The 12,900-nt window shown below is 37.2% G+C and overlaps 1 pseudogene; it reads left to right on the top strand.

The window, feature by feature from the left end:
- The first annotated feature begins 5,677 nt into the window (after nt 1-5,677).
- LOC136377735 (small nucleolar RNA U3) lies at nt 5,678-5,753 on the top strand (annotated as a pseudogene).
- The last annotated feature ends 7,147 nt before the right edge of the window (nt 5,754-12,900 follow it).

The raw sequence follows: 12,900 nt of genomic DNA, 5'->3' as shown, positions 1-12,900 counted from the left end.
GCCAAAGAAGCAAACAAACCTCTAGCTATATGGTCATTCCACCCAATCCCACTTTTCCAACCTTTTCAAACACAAATCTTTCTGGCTCTGACTTTGGAAATCAGTCACTACAAGGATATTGACCTGTAATCATGGCCAGAAGAGAAAAAATGCGGGCTTTACTCTAATAGAGGTTCTTGTTATAGAAATCCAACACTAAGTGTCTGTGACCAGCTTTTTACTCCACTACATTGTCATCTGCCCTAACACACCTGTTAGGGAAAGCGTGAACGAGAAACTCTCAGAGAATGAATCATCAGAGAAGACATGCCCATTCAGCTGTCTTTGAATGTGATGGGGTTTGTGGATTTAATAAATATAATTGTTTTAAAGTGCTTGACGAATGAAACAAGATTGTTTGTTCTATATCTCATTTACAATTTAATTTACAATGTTCCATATTTTGCTTTAATATTTTATTAAGGGGTAATATTTTAAGTGATTTTTAAAATTAATACGCACTCAGAATAATTTTCTGCATTCTTTAAGGTAGTTTTGAATCCTGGAGCCATACTGTTTCTCCTATGGTGACATAACTCTGATATTACAGTGAAAGTAAGTGAGAATGAAAGGTTTTACATTAAATCTTTACATTAAATGTTTCATGGTTGTAACTATTGTAGAAATCAAGGTAACTCTGAATGTAAGCTTAATAAAATTGTCTAAATGCAAACCTTAATATTATGTGTAAGCCCCAATTTGTATTTACAAATAAGAAACCAAATGCCTCAATAGAGAAGATGCTATACTGAATTTACCACCTTCCCCCATTTCAGTCTGTGGCTCAGATCCAGTGTAAAGGAGCAAAGTTGGAACAAGGTAAGCTCTATGATTTTAGGCTTCTTTTTTTCTTTTGAAAATAATGGGTTTGGTCAAAATCAGAATTCTCTTTGGTGTCACCTGTGTAGTCCTACGGGTCCCAGCAGGTGTTTTGGATGCTGCTATTAAAAAAATAACAAAAAACTCCAAACACAAAAGTTCTGGGCCTGCCCAGCTAGAGCCAAAGAAATTCTGATTTTATTTCCTACCTTTTTACATTTTTATCTTAGCATATGAAGGTTGTGAAAATCATTTGAAAGAAGAGTTATATCATTATAAAGAACAAGTTGACCCAGGTTTACCTTGTGATCCACATCAGAGAATTATTAGTTAAATATCTTGATAAACTCACCTTTTTCATAACATCTAGAAACACAGAATAAACAATAACAAAAACTGTTAAAGGTTTGGTTAAGCTTACAAGAAAGTAAAGAAATTCTCCGTGGCCCAAAACTCAGAAGGAATGGCTATCAAGAATGATGGACTCCAACCGAAGCAGAGACTGTTCTCAGGGCCTTTGATGGTCCCTGTGACTTAATGCACTTAACGGCTGCATGTGAGGACATAAGACAAACCCTAGGACTGTGCAAGGTCTAGAGTTGAAATTAAGACTCTGACACACAATAAAGAGCTTTAAAAAGAGCCTAGTGAGGGAAAATGTCTCTCATGAGAACTTGTGAACACAGTTCTGCACTCACATGGATTTCAGGTTTATGTCTATACTACTGGGTGATCTAGGAAGCCTTGAGCCAAATATATTAATTTATAGTGATCATGGGACAAGTGCCTGGCAGAAACAAGAGCAAATTCCACCTGTAAAAAATCATCTTCAACATGCGCTTTGCAGAAATTACACAGTTATAACTGTGTGAAGTAGGTAGGAGTTAAGAAACCAAAATTACAAAACTCTAAGAATCAAATCAAAATGCATGAGAGTTACAAAACCACAAGCAAAAGATTTATGCTCCCATGGGCTGCTCGGAGGAATTGTCAGATTGTCAGAAAAAGAACATACACTTGATATGCTTTAAAATGTGCAAAGAAATGAAAGGAGGAGTTGAAAATATGATCAAGAAACAATACATTATGAAAAAATATGAGGACATCTTAGCAAATACCAAACAAACAGATATCTAAGAATAAAAGGTTTTATAACTCTGAAAATTAAAACTCAATGTATTAATTATAGAGCAGAATAGACAGAGTTAAAAGGAAAATTAATCAGCTAGTATATAGCTTTAAGGATGTTAGATAGCATCCTATATACTGAAGCAATTACTTGCTGGTTAGAGGAATAGATGAAAATGTGATAGAATAATTTAAAGAAACATGGAAGGTTAAAAGTATAGAAAACATTTATACAAAGTTCCGGAAGAAAACACTAGAAAAAAGAGAAGGTAATATTTGAAAGAGTATTTCTTTTTTTCTTCCAGAATGATTAAAGACACAAATTCTCAGATTCAGAAACCACAACAAATCCAAAACAGAAAAAAAAAGTACCTATAAATAAAATTATAGAATATTAAAAAAATAAATGAAAACATCAAAAGCAGTTTTTAATAAAAATTCTGAGGAAAAACAACTGCTTACAATTATATACCCAGGAAAACTATCTTTCCAAAAGGAAGTTTAAACCAAAGCATTTTCAGACAAAGTTGGAGTTTACTAACAACAGATCTAAGACTGAAATATCCCCAGAACATGCACAATTCACTGATTTCTCAGTTGCTATATTTATATTATCAATGTTTGACCCCTCTGGAACTCCCTCATTACTGGTACCTCTCCTGAACCCTCACCTTTATTTTCTTTTCTTTTTTTTTTTAAAGATTTTATTTATTCATTATAGAGAGGGGAGAGAGAGAGAAAGAGAGGGAAGGGGGAGGAGCAGAAAGCATCAACTCCGATATGTGCCTTGACCAGGTAAGCCCAAGGTTTTGAACCGGCAACCTCAGCATTTCCAGATCGACACTTTATCCACTGTGCCACCACAGGTCAGGCACATCTTTATTTTCAAGTCACTCTGCTAAGCCAAAGCTCGGTCCTCTGTAGACTTGCCTTTTGTAGATCAGGGAGTGAGTGTCCTGAGGCAAATAGCTACAAATATGCACACACTGCCATTTGTAATTCCTATCTTTCAAGGGCCAACTTCCTGAGAGTGTATACGTTTGTTTGCTCTACAGTGCTTCCAAATGTGTTTTTAAAATATGTTGCCCATTCGTCCACTGACGGACACTTGGGCTGTTTCCAGATCTTGGCTATTGTAAACAATGCTGCAATAAACATGGGGGTTCATTTCTTCTTTTGAATTGGTGATTTGTTATTTTTAGGATATATTTCTAGAAGTGGGATAGCTGGGTCAAAAGGTAGTTCTATTTTTAGTTTTTTGAGGAATCTCCATACTGTTTTCCACAGTGGCTGCACAAGTCTGCATTCCCACCAGCAGTGCAAGAGGGTTTCCTTTTCTCTACATCCTCCCCAGCACTTATTATGTGTTGTTTTGTTAATGAGCGTCATTCTAACAGGTGTGAGGTGGTATCTCATTGTGGTTTTAATTTGCATTTCCTTCATGATTAGTGATGTTGAGCATTTTTTCATATGTCCTTTGGCTATCTGTGTGTCCTCTTTGGAGAAGTGTCTATTCAGTTCTTTTGCCCAATTTTTGATTGGATTGTTTACTTTCCTGGTGTTGAGTTTTACAAGTTCTTTGTAAATTTTGGTTATTAACCCCTTATTGGATGTGTTGGTGAATATATTGTGGTACATAGACACAATGGAATACTACGTAGCCATGAAAAAGAAGGAAATCTTACCCTTTGCAACAACGTGGATGGACCTGGAGTTTATTATGCTAAGCGAAATAAGCCAGGCAGAGAAAGGAAAATATCATATGACTTCAATCATATGAGGAATCCAATGAACAATGTGAACTGAGGAACGGAAGAGAGGCAGAGAAGGGGTCAACGAGTCCAGAGGGAAATCAGGCAGAGGGAAAGGGGATGAGAGGAGGGGATCAAAGAAAGAAAAGACGTTATTGAAAGTATATAAACATAACACAGAGAGATAGAGGGCAGGATAGTAAATCATGGAGGAAAGGGGGAAGGCAGTGTGGGGAGGGGGCAAAAGGGCTATCAAGGAGAACAAGGGGGGAGGGAGGGAGATATATTCAGGGGTACACTTGTAACTATGTAAACACAACAAATTAAAATCAATAATAAATAAATAAAACACACATACACACACACATACTCACACAAAATATGTTGCCCAGATTTTTAAATTGCTATTGGTAGGAAGCATACCCCAGCCAAGTTATTCTACTATTATCAAAAGCTGTGATCCAGAAATTTAATTTTGAACCTGTTAGGTTTGTTATATGTATTAAATATGTGTGTGGATACATTGAAGAATATACATGTGTGGAGTTCAGGGTAGAGACCTGGGCTGAAGTCATAAACTTGGTAGTCATTAACACTTAGATGATAGCATTAGGCTGGAAGAGATCACTAAAGGAGTGAATTTAAACAAAGAGGAGAGAAGTAATGCAAGTACTAAGATTTGGGGTTTCCAAAGTTTAGAGAATTTAACAAAGGAGACTGAGGTGGAGGAGCAAGTGAGATGAAAGAAAAACTATGAGATTGAGGCATCTTGGAATCCAAGTGGGAAAAGTTTTACTCAAAGAAGTGATCATTTGTACCAAATTCTGCAGACATGGCAAATAAGATGAGAACTGAAACTGAAGGCTGGATTTAGCAACATGAAGTCATTGATGACCTTGGTAACAGTAGTTTTAGTTGAGTGCTAAGGATAAAAGTCTAACTAGAGTGAATCATAAAAACAGTTGTCTACTGTTGGGTAAACAAGTGAGTTAGGTTTGATCGCTTGTGTTTTGCATTGGTGGGGCAATGCCATGTGTATGTAGTCTATAAAGACTGTGGGTGCTTGTCCTCAGGGTGGCAGGTTGAAAATTGAAAATTACCTACCTGGTTGGGAGGGGCCATTGTTTGCTATTGTTTGCTGGAGAAGGGTTTTTTCCCCCAGGCTGTTTTGCTGGAGAGTCCAGAGTGGGAGTGCTGAGGGGTTTGGGAGCCCTGAGATTTCCCACCAGCCTTGTTTAGCTGGGGACTGCTGAGGCTGATGGGAGCATGTGAGTCCGGGTGAGTCCTGAGGGAGAAAGGAAAGCGGTCTTCCCTGCCTGTATGCTTGTTCGCCATTACAAGACTCTCATAAACAGAATGGCCCACCATTTTCTGGCTCCACAGTTCTTTTAGTGTCTGCCTGAATCCAATGACAACCTGCAACTGCGTGGTCATGGCCACTGGCCTGACACCTACCTCAAAAGATTATTGTGAGGATTAAAATGACAAACCACAAATGATATTAATATATAAAGAATTCATAAAATTAATAAGGAAACGGGGAGTTACTGTTTAGTGGGTACAAAGTTTTAGTCTGGGATGATGAAGGAGATCTGCAGCTGGCGAGTGGTGACGTTTGCATAACAACGTGAAGTCGCTTAATGCTCCTGAATCATACACTTAAAAAAAAATAGTAAGTTTTATGTTATGTATATTCTAACACAACACAAAAATAATAAAAAATGGCAATACATTAAAAAATGAGCAAAACAAGCCCATGCAGAAAAATAAATACAAATGGCTATTAAACATAGAAGTTCTAACCAATAATTAAATTAGCTGACTAATTTTTAAAAACTTCAAATTAAAATAAACAAGTGTCATTTTTTACCCATTAGATTGGTCATGTTAGAAAAGTTTGATAATATATTGTGCTGGTAAAGACATAGAGGAACAGTATTAAGACTATACTTTCAGGGATCATTTCTATAGTTTGTTGTCACAGTATTTCCACTCATTGTTGGTGGGATGTTCAATGTTTTCAAAGAGCAATTTGGTGATATCTACCAAAACTAGAAAGGCACATACCATTTAATCTAGCAATTCCATGTTTATGAACACGCATACATACATATATGTATAATTTACATATAAGATGAAATGAGTTCACTGGTTACCTGGTTCGCTCCTGCTTCCTGTATCTCATGTCTTTCTCTCAGTCTATAGTAACATCTGCTATTCTTTCCAGTAGCCCAGAATCGAATTTCTCTCTCTCAATTTTGGAAATTTCCTACTTTGTTATCTAGACCCTGATTTTCCTGCCACTGGAGAATCTGAAAGTAACAAATTTTCTTTACCAGGCTGCTTGCAAGCAAGGACCTGGTTTGCCCCTCAAACACTCTCAGCCCAAGGAAAGGAAACACTGTCAAGATGATGGGAGAGGCAGCGATGGAAGTTACATCTGGTCTTCAGAGGCAGGAGGAGTGATTGTTCCCATGGGAGTGTCCACTCTATGTATGTCTGAGATGTTTCCATGATTATGTGTTCATCACCTGAGTCCACAGTCCAATGTACTAGTGTAGAGAATTTCCATTGTATGACAATGGTACAGTTATTTTTCTATTCCACTGCTTAGAAACATTTGGGCTGTTTTCAGATGTTTTGCTTTTTTAATTATAGGAAGAATGCTATTCATAATACTCTTGAAAACATTTCATGGTGTATATGTTCTTTCTTGAACACTAAATATCCACGCCCTACCCCAGAAAATTAAATCAGAATATTTAAGAATGGGTCATAACATTTATCAAAATTAAATTACCCACATAAAATAAATATCTAACATTAGTAATATCTTTTTTATCTGAATCATAGGTTAATCAACTAAAATCTAGTCTCAATACCATCATTGCCTTTGCAGTCAGGAAGAAACATGTATCTTGTATTCATTTTAGCAAAAGTACCATTCTCTCCTCTTCAGGAGGATGTGAGAGGCTTCCAGTGTGGGCTAATCTTTCCAGTGACCTACACTGGACACAGCCTAATGTCCTCATTCACACTCAAGAGTTACTGCACCTTTGTATACTGCCTTTGCTCAGGGTAAGAGGCATTTGGACAGGATGTCTATAATGTTTTAGCACAAAGGGAGAATATCCTAGCAGTTGAATTTTTTTACTTCATCTGGATAGTTGAAGAGAGGGTGTGTCTATCTGTCTGTCTGTCTCTCTCGCCGCCTCCCTCGTACCTTTCATAAATGATTCCATCTAGGCAGCTTGCCTCCTACAGACCAGGCACGCATTCTCTGAGAGCATTCTGAAAACAAAAACAAAAACCAAAACTGAGGCTTTGGTCTTAGTTGCATTTCTAATGGAAGATGGGCAAGATGTTCCCTAAGCTGAATACCACTACAAGTTGGGTTTGGAAAAGTGCTTCAGGCAATAGTATTTTTTCAATTTTGTATTGGGGAAAACCTAAAATGCACTTAGCCAAACATTCTGAACCCTGAAGCACTCAAAGCAAGAAGGCAATCCATATGTTTCTGATTCATTTCACTCACCTCAAAGACTCTTCAGAGTAGAGCTAAGAAGTCTCCAAACTGTTCAACTTTTCTTTTTCCAAAATAAGGACTCATTTACTAGACCAATTTCCCAAAAGACAGTGACAGTCAGGCGCAGCATTCAGAACTCCTATTTCTAGAGTCCGGCATGCTACTGAATACATCCTGCATCTTTAAAATCTGTCCTTTTCTTTAAAAAGAAGCACCATAGCATTTTCATAAAACTGCAAAAAAAAAAAAAAAAAAAAAGGAGAAAAGATAATACTACACAAAAGTTTTATTATAAAGACCTAGAAGTTCTTAACATTAGAAGGGAGCTGATGATTCTACACTTTAATTTGGTTCAATTTCCTACTCATTTTATATGATATTGATTCTACTTAATATTTCTCTAATATACAATGAACTTCTTTTTTTCCCCTTCTTCTCTTCCTCCCACCCCTCCCTCCTTCCTGTTTCTTTTATTCCTATGACAAAAAAAAAAAAAAAAGAAGGAAATTACACATCCCAGGCAGAAAAATTTTTGGTCTATTGTTAGGACATGTTATAGATGACCTGCTCTCTTGACCACCCCTCCCCTTAATTGGAAAATATAGTTTTTGTATGCATAAAGAGTAAAGTATAAAGATGTTTATAGAACAGAACATATCCTCAAAATATTTTGGCTGTCCAAAAAATAAAAAAAATATCAAAGGGATAGTCAGGAAGGTCCAGAATGGGACATTAGTTTAAGCAGAAATCTGGCAAATATATTCAGAGGATCCAAACGCTGTGAGTGAGATTGTTGAGTGCTGATCCCAGGAAAGAAACTGCTTGCTTTCTGGCTCATTTTTATATAATCTGCTACTCATATTATATTTAAAAATACTCTTTACATTTGTCCTTTTGTTTAATAAAGAATGGCCAGGAGAGAGTGTTCAACCATCTACTTCCATATCTGCATGAACAATCGATGGGAACACTGATTAAACTGACTAGTCATTTCACACTGGGAGTCAATTTAGTCAAATAAATAGTTAATCTCATCAGCTGGAATGTGTGTTTTTCAAAACTGAATTGAATTTCAACTAAATTGAAGCCAGTTAAGTTAATCCAACTAGTTATAAGCTTAAGTAAAATTACGATTCTGGTGGGTACTGTCCTTGGGTTTTTTTGAATTGACAAAATTTATATTACTGGCCTGGATCTTCAAGTTACTCAGGTCTAATAGTTTTCCATTCCATCTAGAGCCATTATGACATGTGGTAAATGAAATGCAATTTTCCCCAGTAGCTTATAAAAAAAAAGGCTAAAAATAACTTTTACTTCACCTGCAAAACTTTGCGACCCACATTTTCCCTTATGAAGAGAAAACTAGTCAATAAAGAACGGGACAAAAAAGCCACCGAGAGGAAAAAGTCGAAGAGAAAGCCTGCAAATCATCTTTAAAATCGAAGCTCAAACCCTGCTCTGGAGTAACCCAGTTCCGGCGTTGGTCATTGATGGGAAAGCAGCCTTGGAAGGAAAGGGTTTTCTTATTCAGGTTCCATATTCTATCTTGAAAGAGTGTGTGGCACTTATGTAATGTTTCCAATGAAGTGGAACAGTCACTGTCTGGAGACATACTGTTTTCTGCATAACATTCTCTTATTATATAAAACGTGCATATTTTGTTGGCAACTCCAGATAAATAGGGTTATATAAAAATGTCTTGCCATATTCCTGAAAAATTACGACGCTTACAAAAACATGTTTGTAGGTTGCTAGTTGTCAGTTTAATAGAACGACAGTCTTTTGACTAGATGTTAATTTAAGTGGAATGGCCAAATAAGGGGTCCGACTAAATTTAACACCATTTTCTTCCCATAGTGTCTAATCCTTCTCTGTCCTACTCTCTTCCCACTACATTTTAATTCATAGAAAAATGATTCAATGCCTCAGAGGAATTCAAGGCCTTGGTATAACTATCTAGTCCTGTCTCCCAAGACAAGACCATATGTTCTGGGTATAAACATACCAGCCTCTGCACTTCTCACCTGACCCTTCGCTGTAGTTCTCCTTGGTCTGCTGTCCTCCCTTTCCCCTTTATTCATTTGATTCTTTTGTGGGTTTTTTTTGTTTTGTTTTGTTTTGTTTTTGTATTTTTCTGAAGCTGGAAACGGGGAGAGACAGTCAGACAGACTCCCGCATGCGCCCGACCGGGATCCACCCAGCACGCCCACCAGGGGCGACGCTCTGCCCACCAGGGGGCGATGCTCTGCCCCTCCGGGGCGTCGCTCTGCCGGGACCAAAGCCATTCTAGGGCCTGGGGCAGAGGCCAAGAAGCCATCCCCAGCGCCCGGGCCATCTTTGCTCCAATGGAGCCTTGGCTGCGGGAGGGGAAGAGAGAGACAGAGAGGAAGGAGGGGGGGTGGAGAAGCAAATGGGCGCTTCTCCTATGTGCCCTGGCCGAGAATCGAACCCGGGTCCCCCCCGCACGCCAGGCCAACGCTCTACCGCTGAGCCAACCGGCCAGGGCCTATTCATTTGATTCTTATCTTTCTTTATGACCCTCATCAGGTCCCCCACCTTCACCAAGATGGAAGCTTTTTCTTATGGGTCCACAAACTTCTCCCTTCCCTGAAATGTCTTAGCACTTCCTGCTTGTTTTCCTCTTCTGGTAATGACATGCTATCCAGTACTGTTAGATGTGACCTTGCAGATTTTCATTCATCTCCCCTCCAACTAGACTGCAAGTCCACTGGGGGAAGAATCCATGTTATATGTTTTAGAGAAATAGCTGTAACAACTCCTGTATTTATTATCCTTATCATCATCATTGAAGTATTATTAATGATACATTTGGAAAATGATTTATTATTGGCAGAACCATTTAAAAATGAGAGTTCTAGCCTGACCTGTGGTGATGCAGTAGATAAAGCATTGACCTGAAACCCTGAGGTCGCTGGTTCAAAACCCTGGGCTTACCCATTCAAGGCACATATGGGAGTTGATGCTTCCTGCCCCCTTCTCTCTCTCTCTCTCTCTTTCTCCCCCTCCTCTGTAAAATGAATAAATAAAGTCTTTAAAAATAAGAGTTCTATTCATTCTCACAATCTTTTTGAAAAAGTTGTGACAAAAAATATCTCCATTTTATGAAGGAGGAAACAGAGCATTGAAAATTTGTGATTTCTCCAACTTCATATAGTAAGTGTCAGAGCTAGGATTTGAAGCTTGACTTTTTCTGGAGTTGTGGGAGGAGGAGGGCACTGAAGAGAAATAAAAATACATTTTGACTTGAAGATAAATTTGACAAAAAGAAGCTATCTAATACTTAATAAATAAAGAGGTACAAATCTTCCTAATATCATTCCCTAGCTGTGCTCTGTATTACCAAAGCATTTATACATATGATGGTATTTAAACCTCATAAAGTCCCTGAAGAATGGCTATTATTAGCTCCTTTTTACGGATGAGGCTCACACATTATATTTGCTAAGTCACACTACAGAAAGCAGTAGCCCAAGTATTAGCCAAGTATTAGTATTCTAAACCATATGCTTCTTATCACATCATGTTGTTTCTCTCTAGAGCCCCAGGGCAAAAGGAAAAAGAGAAAAAGTCATATAATAAATTATACATAAAATCTACTCACAAATTCCTACAATAAAAAATAGGTCCATACTCTATCTCACTTAAAAAGTCATTCACTGTATTTTTGTTTACTAGTCATGTCTTACTCATTAATTCTAATATAGTTATTACATACTATCTATCCACTAAGAAAAACATAAGACTTCTGCATCATCTACAATGAAGTATAAAGTAGATTGGGATAAGTTAAAAATGCCTATTGAAAACCTTAGAGCAACCAATCAAATAAAAATAGAAAAATAGGCCTGACCAGGTGGTGGCATAGTAGATAGAGCATCAGACCAGGACACGGAGGACCCAGGTTCAAAACCCTGAGGTCGCCAGCTTGAGCACAGGCTCATCTGGCTTGATCTCAGGCTCACCAGCTTGAATGTGGGGTCACTGGCTTGAGTGTGGGATCATAGACATGATCCCATTGTCGCTGGCTTGAGCCCAAAGGTCGCTGGCTTGAATCCCAAGGTTGCTGGTTTAAGCCCAAGGTCACTGGCTTGAGCAAGGGGTCACTCGCTCTGCTGCAGCCCCCGGTCAAGGCACATATGAGAAAGCAGTAAATGAACAACTAAAGAAACACAACAAAGAATTCATACTTCTTATCTCTCTCTCCCTTCCTGTCTGTCTGTCCCTATACGTCCCTCTCTGTTTCTCCCTCTGTCTCTGTCACAAAAAAAAAATAAAAATAAAAATAAAAACAGGTACATATAGTGAAAACAACATGGAATTGTTAAACAATTAGTCCAAGAGAAGGTAGGAAAAGAAAAAAGAAACAAAGAACACATGGAATGAATAGGAAAGGACTAGGTGGTAGATTCAAACCTAAATGTATTAAATAATTTTATTAAATATCAATACTCGAAACACCCGACCTGAGAGACAGAGATTGCTACATTGGATAAAAGGCCAATTTAATATGGTTGAAAGAAATCCACTTTAAATATAAAGACACAGTTTAATAATAAAAACTTGGAAAAGATATGAGAAGTTTTTTTTACACTTTCCTTATTTTTGCTAGCTTCATTTTCCATTCTCTGGGCCTGCTCTGGTTTTTAGTTATACAGGTTTATGAGGTAGCATAGGACTTAAAATATTAATCAGACTCTGTCTAGTTATTAACTAATTTGTAATTCAACAAACTTAACAAAGAAAAAAATTGTCAACTGTCCACTGTTGAATCAAATGAACAGGTATTGATTTTTCTTCAAGGCAAGAAAAAAATATTTGTTTAGGTGTACTTGTTTTTTCAATTAGAAAATGTTTTTAGAATAACAAAATGGTAAATATGCATTGGAAGAAAAAGTTAAATATCTTCAAAAGCACAACAAAGAAAATTACCCAATATCATGCCCTCTATAATCACCATGTATGATATTTCAAATATTTTTACATTACCAAAATTGAGTATATATAATTTACAAGAATTAGATCAAAAATGTTTTTCACTTTAAAATACATTGTGAAGACTATACTTTCAGGGATCATTTCTATCGTTCGTAAAATACATTGTGGCCAAGGCTGGTTAGTTGGTTGGTTAGAGCACATCTAGATATGCAGAGGTTGGTGGTTCAATTTCCAGTCAGGGCACATATAGGAACAGTTCAGTATTTCTGTCTGTCTGTCTCTCTCTCTCCCTTCCTCTCTCTAAAATCAATAAATAAATTAAAAAATAAAATAAAATACATTGTGAATCTTTTCATGTCGGTGCATATTTTTAAAAATCTAATGACAATAATATCCCAATATTAACATTTGTGGGATCCTATAATTAATCACAATAATAATTGTAGCCAATGTATGTACCAGGCACTGTGGTAAGAGCTTAGCATTATTCATCTGTCATCCTAAATCACTGTGTAACTATCTGAGTAATATTATTAATTGCCATGATAACATTCTCTTATATTGCCAATAGGCCAAGTTGTCATGTTTCATAGTAAACACTAAATCTTTCTTTGGCATCAGCTTGGCATTATACTACTCCTCCTCTTTCTAAACTGCTATACCATTTTCTTCCTATTGCAC

This window comes from Saccopteryx leptura, chromosome 6, assembly GCF_036850995.1.
Source record: "Saccopteryx leptura isolate mSacLep1 chromosome 6, mSacLep1_pri_phased_curated, whole genome shotgun sequence".
Classification (NCBI taxonomy): domain Eukaryota; kingdom Metazoa; phylum Chordata; class Mammalia; order Chiroptera; family Emballonuridae; genus Saccopteryx; species Saccopteryx leptura.
Note: the sequence above shows the minus strand (reverse complement) of the source record. Positions and strands in the feature narration are given on the sequence as shown.